This window comes from Patella vulgata, chromosome 9, assembly GCF_932274485.2.
Source record: "Patella vulgata chromosome 9, xgPatVulg1.2, whole genome shotgun sequence".
NCBI lineage: Eukaryota > Metazoa > Mollusca > Gastropoda > Patellidae > Patella > Patella vulgata.
In genome coordinates, this window is record NC_065887.2 from 29,521,962 (window position 1) to 29,540,242 (window position 18,281).

Sequence of the window (18,281 nt, forward strand, 5' to 3'; positions counted from 1 at the left end):
CCATCAAAGATATGGATGCTGCTGGAACTCGGGGAGAATTACTGCTGTGGTTTCAGTATTTAAAATTTTTAAAAATCTGTTACAAGAAATGGCAGCGCCTAGGAACCAAGTTAAATCCCTGCTAATTTTCCACAGTGATCGGTACTAGGCCCTCAGCTATAATAGATATAAATAACATAGTGAAAATAAGATAAACATTAGATTGTTGCTGATGATACGTCTCTATATCTGAAAAGCGAAGACCCGGGGACCAGTGCGACTATCATCATCGATGACAAACATTGGTGACATGGGTAGTTAGATTTGAGCCCCTGAAAAACAGAATATTACTACTTTACTCCACGCTGCTAAACCACAATTATTTATGAACCGGGTACAAATCAAAGACAGGTGTAAGCGAGCAAAGGTCGGAGGGGGCACTTTTCTGCATGCTTTACTCTGTAAAGAGACTGGGTTTGTTCCACTCTCGGAAAGACGCTGAGGTATATAAAAGATACATTAGTTAAGAGATTAAAAAAGAGTTGGCCAGTCTTGCTATAATAATTCAAAAATAGATGATAAAAAAAGAAAATGTTGAAATTTTCAGTCGATTTACTTTATTCTGAACGAAGTTGTCACAGTTGGAAGTTTGGACTCTAAATGGGCATCAACTGTGTCCGCACCGTCTACGAGAATTACCGATCGTTTGATCGACAGACGATAACTCCGCCCATATTTTCTCGATTATCTCCGGTAATGACGTCAGTGACTAGCGGTAAACGTTAGCTTGGTCGGCCATTTATTGATTTAATTTTAAATGGACGACTGTTTAAATCCAAGCTGTATCCAAGCCATCCGAGGGTCATGTAAATAAAGGTCTAATTAATAATTTCTAAAACAACTGAAGCCTAAATAAAGACTTGTAATAGGCAGATTTAGCTCTTGCATAATGTATGTTTAATGTATAAAACTAGATACAATATCGCGCTATCATATCTGTCTCCACTCTTAGAACCTTCTGTAACTCCCAGTATTTACTATCTTAGAAGCAAAGAAAACATCAAGGAGATCAGATGTCGAACTGAAATTCTCTCTGAGTCTCTCATGCCTTCAAGCCCACTTAAACATTAGAGAAATTCGAGATCCCTTAGTCTTTGGAAATATGCTAAATAAGTAAATTCCTCGGGCACATCCACTGCTTGTCTCTACGGTCACAACGTTGACAATCCGGACCATCTGCCCCTTACATTCAGACGCAAGAAAACAACCGATCCCAAATCTGCAATATAATAGTGAAACTTTCAGCAATCTCGACGAAACATAGTCCTGAGATAAACAATTATCTTCCAAAAAGATTTAAATCTCCATAAAATATCTGTTCAGCCCAGCATAGAGTACAATCATCGTAGATTCCCGCCTTGGGAGAATTGGTGGTATTACATACCACAATTAACAATATTCTCAGTTCGACCCTTTCAAATATTTAGAAAACAAATGTTTCAATATAATCTATTTTATGTACCTACATGTATGTACCCTGTATATACGACTGTTCAACTAAGACATCCCAAAGAGTCAGAAACGACCATCATTATCATCTTCGAAACTCCAACTCTTTTATGAACGTGAGATGTAGAACAAATAACGAAAGTCATTTCCCACTGATTTAGACAATGAATGTCATTCACAGTCGTTATATCTATGTACGAGCACCTAATTCGTTCAAGGGATAATATTTGATTCATGAAATTGATGATACACCTGTAACTGTAAATTAATAGGCCTGCAGCCAAAATTTCTAGTTTGCTTAGAAACACAATTCCACTACAAGGTCCTCCTTGCTAAATAAACTATACACTTTTTGAAAGCTCATAACACCAGGAACACAAATCCTGAGACTTTCAAGCAAAATCGTCATAATTGTCAAGTAAATGCTATATTTATTATAGTCATTGTGAAGTTGATATAAAGATAAATATTGGCGAAAAATCCCAATGCCTTCATCCTCGGCAAAGAATAGGGTATTAGGGTATTGATTAAATTTTAATTCATACCAAAATGCAGAATACATAATGAACGGAACATACGGCATTTCGGAAATCCATTAACGGTAAAAAAAAAGAGTCATCTCCCTTTCTGTCAAACGTTTGCAATTGATGTCGCACAGGACCATATTTGAGCACACAGGTTCAATATGTATACCGTTAATGGGCCCCCAGGGTCTTGCGAGGGTTGGTGGGTGGGTGTTTACTCAGAAATTATGGGCTGGGTGACTACTAGAGTCTGGTGAGCCAGGAGATATGTTTGACATTGGTTGAGCGGTACCCTCCCATTTCGTCTACGTCCCATTTCGACTACAGCTTATAACAACAGATTATCTGGTGGTTTTATTATCCCTACTTATATACCCTCTCTATAACTAAAATAGATTCTTCCATAAAACATCCCAGCGTCTAACAAAACAAATAGAAAAAAAGAATGAAAAATTAATTTACATAGAAATTGTATAAAATATGTAACAAAACAAGATCATTCGCACTTCTCAATATTTCGAATTATGTCAATGAATCTATAGTGGCTAGGATGACTGTGTGGTATGGTTTTATTCATTCTTGAGTGGAAACTATTAGGTTGTTATTTTCCTGGGTCCAACAATTTCAAAATGTTTCCATAAACAAATAGGAAATTTGGTAACATAATCATTAAAATTCATCGGTGTTGTTGATGTCTGGAGTTTCCTCTATTATTGATATTCGATATAAAGAAATTCTAATCAAATAACACAAATTTTGACTGAATGATAGTGAACTTGAAAAATTAAATGTACAAAATTTGATGATGATGAGTTAGTTGTATTTTACGTCCGCTTCCACCGAGGTGATATCGCAGACAATGTACAAAATTTTAAACAATTTATCTTATATAGATAAGCAAGTATTAAACTCAATGTAATCTCCAAATACTACAAATATTCAAAACAAAAATGTACTCTGAGTTGATATTTTGTCTGTGATGTTAAAGAAAACAAGCCATAATATATAATGAATAAGCTATTTTAACAATTTAATCATTACATTAATTACATCTTTTAATCGGCGGAACAGTTCATTGGTGATTAGTTGGGGGTCTGGGGCCTGTTTCACAAAATTTTAACAAAGATAAAATCCAAATTTTAGTAATTTGATTGGATAATATCAGATTGATTTTAGTGCTTAGCCAAGCAAAATTGAAGTATCTACTAAAATTTGGATTTTATCTTTAGTTAAAATTTCGTGAAACAGGGCCCAGGATTTTAAGGGTAATAAAATTTGTAGTCGAAATGGGGTGTAATCGAAATGGGGCGTAGTCGAAATGGGAGTGAACCGGTTGAGCAATATGGTTATGCAGTAATGGAGACCAGAATATGTCAGTAGTTTTGGAAATCACATTGAAACCACGTGATCTTTTCCACTAAAATATAAACCCACACCCCACATACCCTTCTAATTAGACCCTACAATATTTTTTACTACAAGTAACTGTAATCCACTAGTTCAGATATGATGGACAAATGATTAGCACGTACGTGCTGTATCATGAGGTCTGTCATTGAGTCAACTGGCGTGGTTTCGAATCCCCGGTTGTACGTGACAAGGGGTAGGGTTGCCTGTCCAACCTCGTGGGTTTTATCCGGGCCCTCCGGTTTCCTCCAACTGCTAATGACCCCTACGCGCATGCGAATTATTGAAATAAAATTAAACCATATGTTAGTCCCGAAATGATCTAGTCTTTGTCGAGTGGACGTTAAACCCCATTTTTCTCTCTCTCATTTGCCCGATAAAACAATGCGTTTGGCCTGAAATGTGAAATAGAATCATTAATCAGCGGATTTTAGTACGATTGCAAGTTAATAATTTAGTTTTAAAATTGGATAATCGAGACATTGCTTATTATCGCAACAGCGGTAGCAATGACAATCGAGACTATACTGTTCTTTAAACGGTTATAACTCCGTTCAGAATCAAGTTTCGACATATCCTCTTTTCATTATATATTTTGTAATTATTATAGCAAGAACGTCAGCTCTTTATCTAAACCTTACATAATTTATCTTTACGTATTATTGAATAAAATATTGTTTAAACCTAGGCTATTTATATCCGCTCTTTTTTTTACTAACGAGATATATGTATGCATAGTCTGTCGTCTAACGTTTTTAACATATCAACCATTAAGACCCATTTGGTCTCTTGTTTGTCTAGTTTGTCTGATAAAAAGAAAAATGGCGCTTAATAAAGTTGTTTCTTCCTTCGAGCATCATGTTTTATAAATATTTTATTGATTTTCAGATGAATAAATCAGCATGGTGTAGCAATGTTTTAATCGGTATGATGTTTTAACAGTATATTATAAAACTGTCAGAAATACTGTTACATTGTGTAATACTAGTTGTTCGGGTACCGGGCGTTACAAGGGTTTATGTCTGATAAAGGTTTGATTTCAAGTTAAGTATAACTCCGCAACCAAAGTGATAGGCCAACGGTACCTAGCCTATGTTACTCCCCGGTCCAAGGTACCCCCTACACACCAAATTTCAGCCTTGAGACAGCCCTAATATTACCGCCAACCCTGAACAGACAAACAGACAAATAAACAGACAGCCAGACGACAGTCATAAATATTAGTATAGATAACGCAATTATCATTAATTGTCAAGCTCACCATTCAATACAGAACTGAGTACAAAATAAACGCGTAGTACTATTAGACGCCTTGTATTATGAACTCTTCCCCGCTGGGAATATACACGGTTGTAGTGACAGGGGGAGTATATCTGCAGAAACCCGTTGCACGACTCCGACATTTGATAGAGTTATCTTAAGGACTAGACGAACAATTCGAACAAGTTTGAAGACATATACTATTCAAAAAAAGTAGGGAATATTTGATTTTTAAGTGTTATTAAAGTCACCTAATGAAACTGACGAAGAAACAAATGACAAAATGAAATGAAGTTCACATTCATCGATTTATTCCAAATGATCGTTAGACTAAGTAAGGCACAGACTGACCATTATAAGGGTAAAATGATACCCGGGGTCAAACAGCAAAGTTACCACAGCATCACAACCAAGTCAGTAACGGGTAAATCCTCCTCTGTTTGCCAAACAAGCATTGATCCGACGTGGCATACTCCTAATGAGACGTCTAAGGTCATTTTGGTCCAGATTGTCCCATTCCTGTTGCAACGCAGCAGCAAGTTCTTGGACATTGGCAGGACGTTGTTGACGTTGACGTAACCTCTGTCCAAGCATGTCCCAGACATGCTCGATGGGGGAGAGGTCGGGACTCAGTGCTGGCCAAGGTAATGTGGTGATGTTCTGTTGTTGGAGGTAACCTGTAACGATCCTGGCCCTGTGACATCTTGCGTTGTCATCCTGGAAGATGAAACGGCGGCCATGACGTCGTGCGAACGGCACAACATGGACTGCCAAGATGTTGTCCCGGTAGTACTGGCCTGTAACACGCCCTGCAACAACATGTAAAGCCGTTCTTCCAGCAACAGTGATGCCTCCCCACACCATAACAGAACCACCCCCAAATCGATCATGTCTGATGACGTTAACGTCTTGGAAGCGCTCGTTTCGACGACGCCACACCCTCCTACGTCTGTCCAAAAAATCAACAGTGAACCTTGACTCATCTGAAAACATCACATTGCTCCAGCGTCGATTATCCCAGTGTTGACGATCCCTACACCAACGACGTCTTGCCTGAATGTGATGATCTCTCAAACAAGGGATCACGCGAGGACGTCGGGCGCGAAGGTGACCCCTATGCAGTCGATTCCGAATCGTCTGGCCACTCACTCTCACACCAGTGTCTGTTTGAAGACGAGCGCTGATCTGATTTGCTGTGATGACACGATTTCTCAAGGCCAAGGTACGGATAAATCGATCTTGGGCTTGAATTGTCGCCCTTGGTCGACCTGAGCGTGGTCTGTCCTGTACAGATTGTGTATCACGGTATCTGGACCATAGCCTGCTTATGACAGACTGAGAAACATTCATCGTCCGCGCCACAACCGCCTGTGTTGTGCCGATCTGTAGCATGCCAAGGGCACCTAACCTTTCATTTTGGGTAAGCCGACGCATATCAAAATTTGTTTTCTGGTCACTAAAACAATTAAACTGATGTTTCCACCCTGGAATTCAATGCCACAATGACTGTAACATTCAAAGTCAGAGTCGTGCAAATCTTGGGTTGGACCCCCATGATGATCCCAAGCATCACCTGCATTCCATGCGGTAGCTATTGGTGCGTTTGGGCGTCACATGTAACTGGAAATGTTTCTTCTGTTAGGTTCTATAGTGACTTTTTTCGTAGTCATTTGCATATTTTAGTATTATGCCCCCAAAATCAAATATCCCCTACTTTTTTGAATAGTATATAATATTAGGGTGATATAAATATTGCAAGCAGCAGTTGTCCATCTACTTGGGCCTATTTGTATAGTGAAAGTAGAGGTTTGGTTTACCCACCCTTTGGTTTTCATTGATGTTATTATTTAAGAGGAATTAAAAATCTTTGACTTCGCGGATGTTTAAATCAGATAATATTCGTACGAGTGGTACAGACTTTTTGGTGGTTTGGAGGTGTTAGCACTGTAGTTTTCGATAATAAACTGAATGAATCGACTCTTATTCTGTATATGATATTGTTCAAAATTTGTACAATATTTTCTTATTCAGAATGATTATTAAGCCTTTTTAACTTAGCTAAAACCGAATTCACAAATGCAACAAAGAGAATACATTTCTTTATTTTAAAAGAAGATCAAATTAAAATAACCGAGGAAGTTTACCTTTTCCGAAAATACCCCATGTCATGTAGAAATCGTGACTTAAATATATATTTAGATGGAGTAGTACTAGTAGCCCCGCTTTTCATGTCATGTAGAAATCTTGATCTAAATATATATTTTATGTGGAAAAGTACTAGTAGCCCCGCCTTTGATTTTGAATACTGATGTTTTCACATTACATTTGTTTATAATGTAAAACCTTCAATAGTCCAGATCGTATAATCACCATCTATAGGAAAATAATCAACAATTAATAATCTGAAAAGGCTCTTCAAAATGTACAAAGAGTTCAAAGCTATAATAACAAGCCCAGATGAATATAGTTTCCTGGATATACAACGTGTGGCATTTTACCCATCAAAAGATTAATAACCTACACCGAATCTTTAATGTCACGAAATGTGATATTGCGTTGTCCTACCTGTATTATCACCTAACAACACAATATCACTTCTATAAATACATTTGATTTGGTTCATATAACTTCTTCGTATTCTATGTTTTCGGGGAATTGCAAATTATGCATAAGGAGTTCTAAATTCAATTGAAATAATTTTATCAAAGGACTCGGGATCATAGTACATAAAACGTAATATGATACAACTATATTTAACTATTTCAACGGTTGTATTCAGATATTTTACGTTGTTATATGCACAAAGCATTTGTGCACATAATTGTGTCAACAAGATGTCTGTTTTTAATTTAATCAAAGTATGTGTGCCAACATTAAGTACTCGCTATGGGATGAACGCATAATTTCAATACTTTTGGTCATTGTTAGGACAATTTGTGCCCCGATGATTAAATAAGGATAGGAGTTAAATAAAATGATTCTGGGTTCATTCTATTGGCAGCAGAATCGTCTGTGTTGCTTGGATAACATCTAACGACGGGGTGAGGTTTTTGTAAAAAATGATGGGGAAAACTTGCTGCATCCCTTACTTCTGGAATTGAGTCGTAAATATGATTATTCGGACTGTTACTATGATTCAGTTGTATTTCACTATACCTTTTCCTTGTTAAACCTACAAAAATAAATAAATAATTTTCAGCATGAGCTTGTTATTTTTTCAGTAGAATGGATCCCATACATTCTAAGAATAGAGCCTGGCAACGAAAATTTGCCCTCCAGCAGGAATTATTTTGAAATAATAAAACCAATATGAAAGAAACTATATTTCTCTGAGATATTATAAACGTGAATGAAAAAGTATTTACTCTAAACATACTTTGAAATATTTACGGAAACTCAGAATGTACTATAGTGAAATAATTCAGTCAGTTTGAAATCAAAATGAAGGCGTTATTTTCGCACCCACACAAAAGGAAGAGTAGTGTAATGCTGATTTAATTGCAGGAATGCATTTCAAACCTATGCCAAACGACCCAAACTTTGCTCAGTCTTTCAATTTCTTTTGAGTTACACATCTTGGCGACAGGGTCTGTTGTTTTATAAGACGGAAATTGAATATGTGTACACGTGCATGGTGCACGTAAGTTGAGATTCAATTTTTTTTACTGCAACTATATTTATTTTAGAACAATTCAATCCCAAAGAATTTAATCAACTTACATGGAATTATGACTTTTATAATAATAATCACGATGAGGATGAAGACAATAAGAAATGATACTATGCTAAGTATTATGGTAATGAAATTATGCACACGGGCCTCTTTCTCTTTTTTGGGTTGAAAAAAGATCGTGTAGGAAGTGGATGAATCTCCTTCTTGCAAACTCCTCCAAGACGTTCCATGACTTCTTGGCGTATAAATGGTAGTTCTTATTCCAGTGGTTGTGTATATTTTACGAAAATTATCCGTTTCGGATTGTAATGTTCCTAAAATAAAAAAAAAACAAGTTGGCCAGAAATTGAAGTTGAATACGTTGAATATTAACTAATAACTAACTGTATTCGACACTTTTAAAGGGAAAAGTCATTTGATAAACATCAGTTGGGGTTTACTTTTTCCAGTTCAATCCTTTCATATTGTTCATTGTTGTATTTACTAGACCCAATTGTAGAAATCAGTACTATCAAAACAAAACGAAATCAGTAATAATTACACGGAGGAAAACAACAAAGTGGTCTAATTGAATAAAAGTTTTAAAAAAATACCAATACCGACAAAACTTAGAGCGTTTAGAACATTCATTTAAAAATTGACTAAGGAATACATATATTATTCTCATTCTTATTAAATAGAGGATATTTGTCGTTTTAGAGTGAATAACATATTTTATTTCATCGAGAAGCAAGAAAACTTATATTTTCACGAATGCGTAGCATGAGTGAAAATATAAACGTTTTCTTGCTTAGAGATGAAATAAAATATGTTATTCACGACAAAACGACAAATGTTCTATTTATTTTATGATTTTACAATCATTTTAGGTATAAACAACATGGACTACTGCTAGCCAGTGGAATAATACTTTTATTTCACTGATAAAACGCGGTATTCCACTACTGATCATAAAATAATATATTTTATACCTTGAACTACCAACTTAATAGTAGGACTGGATTTTCCGAATGATTCACAAGACCATTCGCCGTTATCATCAATATCTATATGTTTTATTTCCAGAACTGCAATTAATTGCCCGGGCTTTTGTTTACAAACATATTTGTCGTCATCCCAGGGTTTTCCTTTGAAATTTATAATGGTGCAAACTTCTCTGTTGCCTTTCTTGAATGCCAGTGTAGCATAGTGATCGGGTATGTAACAACAGAGACAGCCTACGTCACCAACAGATAGTCTGACTTTGTTAGTGCTCAAAATGATCCTTATATCTGAAATGGAATATAAATTGGAAACTAATACAAAATTGAACTAATCGAAATAATGGGTTTTCTTTAATTACATAAGAAAACGGCATTAATTTTAATTACTGGAAAAGTTAGTGAGTGTCTTTTTTTAAAAGTGTAAAATAAATTGTATTAATGTGTACTTAAATAATAGAAATTTCAAGCTTCAAGCTAACATTTCGTTTAAAAGTCTAGAAGAATTAGAAGGGTTGTTTTGTTATGAATAAATAAATAAATAAATAGCTAATACCATTTTTCAAATCTGTGTTACACTGAAATATAAATGTTCAATTTACTTAGAAAATAATTTCAAGACTACAATAAAAACTGTTATTTGTCTTACCTAACTATAATACACGGGGTGTTTTGGACCGAGATAACATATTCTACCTAACGCAGATAGTTATAGCCAAACAACAGTAGATTAGCCAATAGGAGGTCGACCCCTACTGGAAGATTATACTTCTTTTGTCGACGAAGTTTAATCTGACGGTTAATTAAGTCACCCAATGAGGCTTTGAGTCATTTGTGGGAGGATGGGATAACATTTGATGGCAGAGAAAGTCGGGTCAAGAATTGCCGTAAACGATGTCGAAGTGTTAAAAATTGATGTCCTGCACTACAGTAGTAATAGTAGTAGTAATTTGTTTATTAAAATGTCATACACTGCATACAATAAAATATATACATTAGATAAAATATACATAAAATAACAGCAGTGTCAAGCCCAATCCGACTTACGGGACATAGTTATTCAAGGTTCTCTAAAATCAAACCATGAAAGATACTTTCCTGGTACAAACTGTGTGATTTGATATTTGGGCTAAAACATATTCAAACTAATCAATCTATCAAAAATGTGCTTCAAATAACAACCGCTCCCTCAGTCAAGCTAGCACACAACAAGCTGGCAAACAACAGTCGGGTTGCCAGTTAGTGATACCCTGACATTTTTGCCCAGTGCTTGGCCCATGTTGTTTTTTTCGGATAATCCAGTATTTTTCTAGTAAGAATGGGGGTCTATACTTTCCATATATACCAAATTTGCCATACTGTTATTGGAACCACCCGAAAGATACTTTCGGGCAATGTATCTTTAAAAATAATAAATAATTAAATAAAATACATTCAGATTAATCTACTCCTTCGTCTTAACATGTTTAAAACACAATTAGCGAGGGTAGTTTTTAAAATTCTTAAAAAACATTATTAACATCCAGATTTACAAATCTGAGTAGAAACCACTGCCAATTAAAAAAAATGGATTTCGTACTCGATACATGACGAGCACAAAGGACATATGCGATTATTTAGGTGAATAGGGAGTTTAGATTAGCGACCTGTTTCTATTGATAAAGGAAGAATACCACAAATAACATAATCCTCCACTTTTAGATCAGTTTTAACAATTTATATGTTTTAAATTTATTTCCATTTGTACAGTTTCTGTCGTCCCACAGTTTTGAAAACCACATTGATTCTTCAGTTATAAATGATTTTAGTATGAAAATCAGATTGACCATATACCGTTTCATAAATAAAGCTCATGCTGTACATTTAGATTTTCTGCTAACTTTAATACCTTCCTTTCCCAAAATTTTGTGACCTAAACTTATATTGAATTCCAACTGCCATGGGATTTATTTTACGTGCACACCTATGTATACACGGGACCTCGGTTAACATGAATCATTAAGCCCGTGAAATAATGTAAATGTCATAACGTAAACCCACAGAAACCTTAAAACTATATACAAATATATCATATATTCGATAGTTTCATTACACATTTATAAATGCTGTGCCGAAACACTAAAGAAAAGCCCTGACCACACGTGAACGAACTGAAATTTTAGCTTTTAAAAAGAAGTTTCGGGGTGAAACGAACATGGAAAGAAGATAGCGTCGATCACAACTTGAGATTCGAAAATTGTAAACCTTTACATTGCCCCTCTGTACGCTTCATTTAATTTGAGATTATAAAATATATTATGGAAATACGTACCACACACTGAGCAGCAACTACGCGTAGGACTGATAAAATAGTGACAACATGGATCATGATGAACCTCTGTATGCCGCCATTACAAGCCATTAGTCATTGTGTATGACGTCACTTTCGATTTCCTGATCGAAATATAATAAAATATATGACACTGTTCAAAGTTATCAAAGAAGTTTTATGAACTGCACTTACTAGTATACAATAAGTTTGGATCCAACCCCAGATTGACAGGACTATAAATCAATTACAAGACAAGGTGTTCGGTATGTATTCATTTGATATATTTTATATTGTTTAAGTACTGATAAAATGAAATAAAAGTTAATAGACATAATATAGGTACATATCAAGACATATAATATATTACTTCCTGTTTAACGATATAATATATAGTTTTGCTTACAGTGGATTGGAAACTAAAAGCAATTATTGTCAAAACACTAACTAATGATTTTAATAACTATAGGATAGATTTTGTTTTAGTAGTACAGCAATTGATGTAGAAATAATGAACATGAAAAAAACATTATTTAAAAATACGGGATGGGTGTATAAAGGGAGAGAAATCATTATCAAAATCCTTTAAATTGTCCGGGTAAACATTTTTTATCAATAGCCTAATATCTCCGCATAGTCTGCTAACCACGGTAATACATTATTAGATAATTATTATTTATTTGGATTAAGTTTTCCTCGATGGTTGATTTATTTTGGCAATAAATGTTCGAATTTTCTCAACTTCCCATAGTTTCAATATTTAAGTTCTTGATTATATAATTATTGTGGTCATACGATTGTAGAAATTGGTTAGCTTGCAGGGTTTGAGACGCATGTTTATCCTAAAAAACACAATCATGTGCAAATTTACCCGCATTTATGGATTTTCTATTATATATTATCATGCCCAGCAAAGGCAATAATAAATTAGATCATACTTTCAATGAAATGAATTGTGACCAAAGATTCAAGTTTATAGTGAATTATGACTCAATTCAACAAAGCCTGGGTATTACTTGTTTAAGAATCGAAGGCAACCTCTTAAAACTTTTGTGTAACTCAAAGAAACAAAACTTTAAAATATAATATGTGTGTTGAAGTTGGAGTTAAGTGTCAGCTATATTTGTGACACTATGGGTAGATGTGTGACACTTTCTTCTTGGCCTTCCTTCGACTTCACGTTGTGGGATCAATTATTTCATTCATCAATTAACTGACTCTGGAACACCGTTTATGTTGTTACTATGTTTATATACCAATTACAGCAAACTACAAAGTTATGATAGTTCTACATAAGGTTCGCGCTAGGATGATGTGTTCGCCCTAGCCTCTAAGCCGAGGAGGCTATGGGTATGTTCCCATTGAGCTCCGAATGATGTCTTCCCTACGGTCTCATCATGATATCTGAAGGTAAATCAAACCATATCTCTCCTATATAGATATTATAATGCGTCATCTATTAGGGCGGGACAATTACCATTTTTGGGTAAGTGTTTCGTATAGGCACCGTTTTACGTCAACACTATTCTAGTTAATTGTACTAATCCATGCACGAGATGACTGGACTATAGTACCCTATTCCAGCAATGGATACTGACATAACTGTCGGTGAGTTAGTCTAAGATAGTAGTAGAATAATGCAAGCTACTTTGTAACAATATAGACATTGTTTTTAAATTTATAGACAAAGAATAGAGAAATAAGATGACTTGATATTTCATTAATTAATATATTTGGCAAATTAATAGTTTCACACATATTCACATATATATTATATATAGTGTGTACTAAATCAACTTAGTCTGTAATTGACAGTTGACACATAAAAAGAGATATTTAGCCAAAACATGTGTCAATAATATACCACCAGATTACACGTGAGTGGAATTATTCTAATTGCATCATTTGGCTTAAAGTAACCAATCATATCGTTAATTGCACAGGTTCAGAGCCATGAACAGGCTTTCTGTGCGTGATATGCAGGAGTCTTATAAAAGAAATCATAGTAAAGTTTTAAGTTAGACTTCTATTAGATTCCAGAGAGGTTCCATCTGAGTTCCTAGACAGCCGCGAGGCTAGGGTGGAGAATAGTTTTAGCTAATATTGTTATCTATTATGCTTGTATACATGTATTCGGCTATATATATATATATAAAATGTAGAAGCGAACTGTTGCATTGTTATTCCTGTTAAGACAAACGTCTTAAGAAAACTGTAGAAGTAAATACACTACGTGAAGCAGAAGTAAAGACAGCTAAAGACAAATTCTAGACGATCACAAGGCTACAGAAATATGTAGTAAGAAAAGATGCATGGGTCGTATGTAGGATGTGGCGACCGGTCTGGCATTCCCGCTATCCACGTCTGACAAAAAGGCCCATGGTGCTAAATATTCGATTTGGTGCCGTAACGGAGTTTCGACCTTTAGGGTAAGAAGTCACTTTAGAAGAAGAATACATATTTGAAGACGTTAAAAAGAAAATAAAAGATCTGTACAATCCAGCAACAGAGGAAAATTTTTGGTGGAAATAGTCTCAAAAGTCGGTAAATACATTTTGTTTGGTAAATTAAATGTGTTAAATTTGTTTACAGACCAAATAATATTAATTTAAGGTTAAAATCTGATTAGAATCTAAATATTTGAAATTTAACTGTATAGGGAAATAAAGGTATTCATTCATAAGTTTTGATAGACAGGTTTAGTAAACAATATAATATCATGAGCTATAGGTATGTATATTATCAAGTTAACATGACCTGTAGTGAATTTGAGTAAAATTAAAGTTAAAGTGAGGGTCTCTAGGGCGTAGGTTTGAAAAAAAATTGTTTTGATATAACTAAGGAATAATAATGATAAGGAAACAGAATAGGGAATAAAGTAAGGAACTAATGTTGTCTCCGGATCGCAGTAGAAAAATGGCAGATCTAAGGATGAAGTTTGTGAGTGATTAACTCTAGTTTCCAAGATGGCCGTGCTTTCTACTGTGATTCGTTAATTTGTGTTTTTTGTTGTTTCGTATATAGTGTAATTTTGAAGCTCTAGTCCAAGGTTTCAAAATTAAGTAATTTAACTTTTGAATAAAAAGTTAGGTTATGAAAAAAAATCCCTTATAATTAAATATAGAGATGTGGGTTATAGTTTTCCTGGGGAAAAACTAAAATTAACGGCTCGTTAAATTGTGAGATTATCGCAGTCATTAATACGGGTTTAATACGAGGTTAAGGTAAGAATACGACACTTTCTTAGAAAAGTGGAAGTATACGGTAGATTTTGTCCGTATATGATTTTGTGTAATTAAATTTTTGCTTTAGAAACGTAATATAAACGTTAAATATATATTTGCTAAATGTTATTTTGTCATTAATTAAATTTTGCTTTAAATTGTTCATGCGAGATGATTAGAATGTGTAATTTGACATTAGGTCTGATTATTATAAACAATAGGTTCTAACACTGTGTTAAATTTGACGTGTGTAAAAGTCAAAATATATAGGATAAAATGGGATGTCATTCAGATAGTGGCCATATCTGTGTGTCATCCTGGCTAATGTAATAATAAAGAGAATGTTTATATAATGTGGAATGTGTTCTGGGTGAATGAAACTGCAGTCGTTTATTTGGGACAGTTCTATTTTGGATAAATTATAGTCTGGTATTTTCATAAGTGTGAGCTCAGCTTGTGTCAGTGTCAGTCTGACAGGAATGTTTATAAAAAAACGAAATACAAAATTGTAAATGATTAGGTCAAAAAGGTAACATTACTGACGGTGAAATATAAAATAACAATGTAGGAATTCTAAAACAGAAACGGAAATTATAAAACATAAACGTAATTATAAAATTGTATATTATGATAAGGTCAAGAGGTCAAAGTTAGTTTGAAGATTTATAATTAAAGGGACACATCAAAGTTTATTAATGATTAAATAAAGTTTAATTTTGATTAAGAGTGAGTTACTTGTAAGTTTTCGAAATAATAATGTTAGACTAATATCAAAATAAAGTTTTAAAAAAAAATAGGAATAGTTAGTTCTTGGTCTGATGGCAATGACATGTTTGATTGACGGATAAAATTGTACAAACCAATCATACTTAGAAGAAAAAAAAAGAAAGTTTCCACTTGATACTAAGGTAGCTGAAACAGACCAATACAAATCCAAGTAGAAGAAATGGTTTACCAGTTTACCAAATTGAGATATCCTGAGACAGAATTTAAAGTGAAACCTGAACTTTATAAATATTACGTGATGTGTTATAGTGTTTTGAAATTAGGACACTTGAAGATTTGAAAAAGACAATCTGTGTTTTCTGTGTTTAGGATTAGTGAATTTTCGTAGGACTTTGAAGTACATATGAACTTTTTGAAGAGCTTTTGCATGCGACTTTTGATTGTTGATTTTTGATTATTTCTGTTTTCTTTCACAGCTTATAGTATAGTAATCATTTATATTTGCCTGTTACGTGAATAATTAGTTAGAATATCTATATTTTATATATATTCTTAAAGGGGGAAGAAATGTAACAATATAGTCGTTGCGAGAGAGAGAGAGAGAGAGAGAGAGAGAGAGAGAAATGGGGTTTAACGTCCACTCGACACAAACTAGGTCATTTCGGGACTAACATATGGTTTAATTGTATTTACATAATTCGCTTGCGCGTAGGGGTCTTTAGCAGTGGGAGGAAACCGGAGGACCCGGAGAAAACCCACGAGGTTGGATATAGTCGTTGCGACATTGTTTTTAAATTTATAGACAAAGAATAGGGAAATAAGATGACTTGATATTTCATTAATTAATATATTTGGCAAATTAATAGTTTCACACATATTCACATATATATTATATATAGTGTGTACTAAATCAACTTAGTCTGTAATTGACAGTTGACACATAAAAAGAGCTATTTAGCCAAAACATGTGTCAATAATATACCACCAGATTACACGTGAGTGGAATTATTCCAATTGAATCGTTTGGCTTAAAGTAAACAATCATATCATTTGCGTGATATGCAGGAGTCTTATAAAAGAAATCATAGTAAAGTTTTAAGTTAGACTTCCTTTAGATTCCAGAGAGGTTCCATCTGAATTCCTAGACAGCCGTGAGGCTGGCTAGGGTGGAGAAATGGTTTTAGCTAGTATTGTTATCTATTATGCTTGTATACATGTATTCGGCTATATATATATATATATAAAATGTAGAAGCGAACTGTTGCATTGTTATTCCTGTTAAGACAAACGTCTTAAGAAAACTGTAGAAGTAAATACACAACGTGAAGCAGAAGTAAAGACAGCTAGAGACAAATTCTAGACGATCACAAGGCTACAGAAATATGTAGTAAGAAAAGATGCATGGGTCGTATGTAGGATGTGGCGACCGGTCTGGCATTCCCGCTCTCCACGTCTGACAAAAAGGCCCATGGTGCTACAACTTCATTACCCTAGTTTTCGGCACACATCATGTAGATAACGAATTTCTATATTAAACAGAACACCTTTCTTATAATAGGGGTGGGCTATACGGGGGCAAAAAAGTGAAGGTTTTCAAATACCATCTCTGCAGAGCTAAATTTATGCAGAATTCATTTCTGATCATTTTGGTACCAATTATATTGAAATCGGATGAAAATTAAGAAGGTGCAGGCAAATTAAGTGACCTAGGGGCGGGGATCGCGGTTTTTCGGTATAATATAGCATATTATGTGTTTTTTTCATATCTTGGTCAATTTTCAACATATTTTGATAATTTTTGTGGCTATTTTAATGTATTTTATGTCAGAGAATACAATGAGAGTGTTAATTTTTACTTTTGGGTGCAGATTCACTATGAAATTACAGAAAATAACCTTTTGCGCGGGGGCATAAAAAAAAATTTCAGCTTACCAAGAAAAATTTGTATAGGCCTACAATATTATATGAGAGAGTGATGTCCCTTTATGACTAGTTTCTTTCAAAATGGCCTCCCTCCAAAATTTTTTGATTTAGAGTTTGACTGGACCCTTGTTAAAATTGAAATGACGTCGAATACACCTGTTTTTGTATTTATGGATACATTACCAACTGTGTCTGAATGTATTTCATGTATAATATCTTATGCTCCTACCTATGGTTCTAGACAACAGCAAGAAGCTGCTTGGGCATTTAGCTATCAGATTGAAGAGTTATGGCATAAGTCATTTTCAAAAGAAAATGTTATTGTATTTTCAAGTATCAAAAGAAAACTAGATGTGTACTTAAAAGATTATAGATCACAGGTCCAAAAAGTTCATACAACCAAGAAAAGAAATTCTCTTAAAATTCTCAAAAAACAGTAACCAGGAAGATGGCCTTAAGCGACCAAGTTGATGAAAATTTCGAATTTCAAATACAAAAACAAACATTTGAACACAGTCTTAGTCACAATGTTATAAGCTCAGATGATGATGATAATGAAACAGGTTGTCAAACCAGTTATAATTTAGATAAAACAATGCTTATTCAATGTAAGATGCGATCTGGCAAAGTACGATTGACAAAATGTTTCAGTGAAGTAGCAACCCAGACAGAACCTGTTAATGCCACAACAGCCTTTCAAGCAACATGTGAGGTTTTCACTAAAGATAGATATTATTTGAGTGTTGATGAAGTTCCTGAAGTCTGTTC

At 34.4% G+C, this 18,281-nt stretch overlaps 1 long non-coding RNA gene across 1 annotated transcript; it reads right to left on the bottom strand.

Moving 5' to 3' along the window:
- Positions 1-6,771: 6,771 nt before the first annotated feature.
- Positions 6,772-11,736, bottom strand: LOC126832338 (uncharacterized). Its single transcript, XR_007684667.2, has 5 exons — positions 11,644-11,736; positions 9,889-9,910; positions 9,324-9,623; positions 8,400-8,666; positions 6,772-7,851 (listed from the first exon to the last, which is right to left on the bottom strand). It is a non-coding gene; the product is annotated as an uncharacterized LOC126832338 (long non-coding RNA).
- Positions 11,737-18,281: the final 6,545 nt, after the last annotated feature.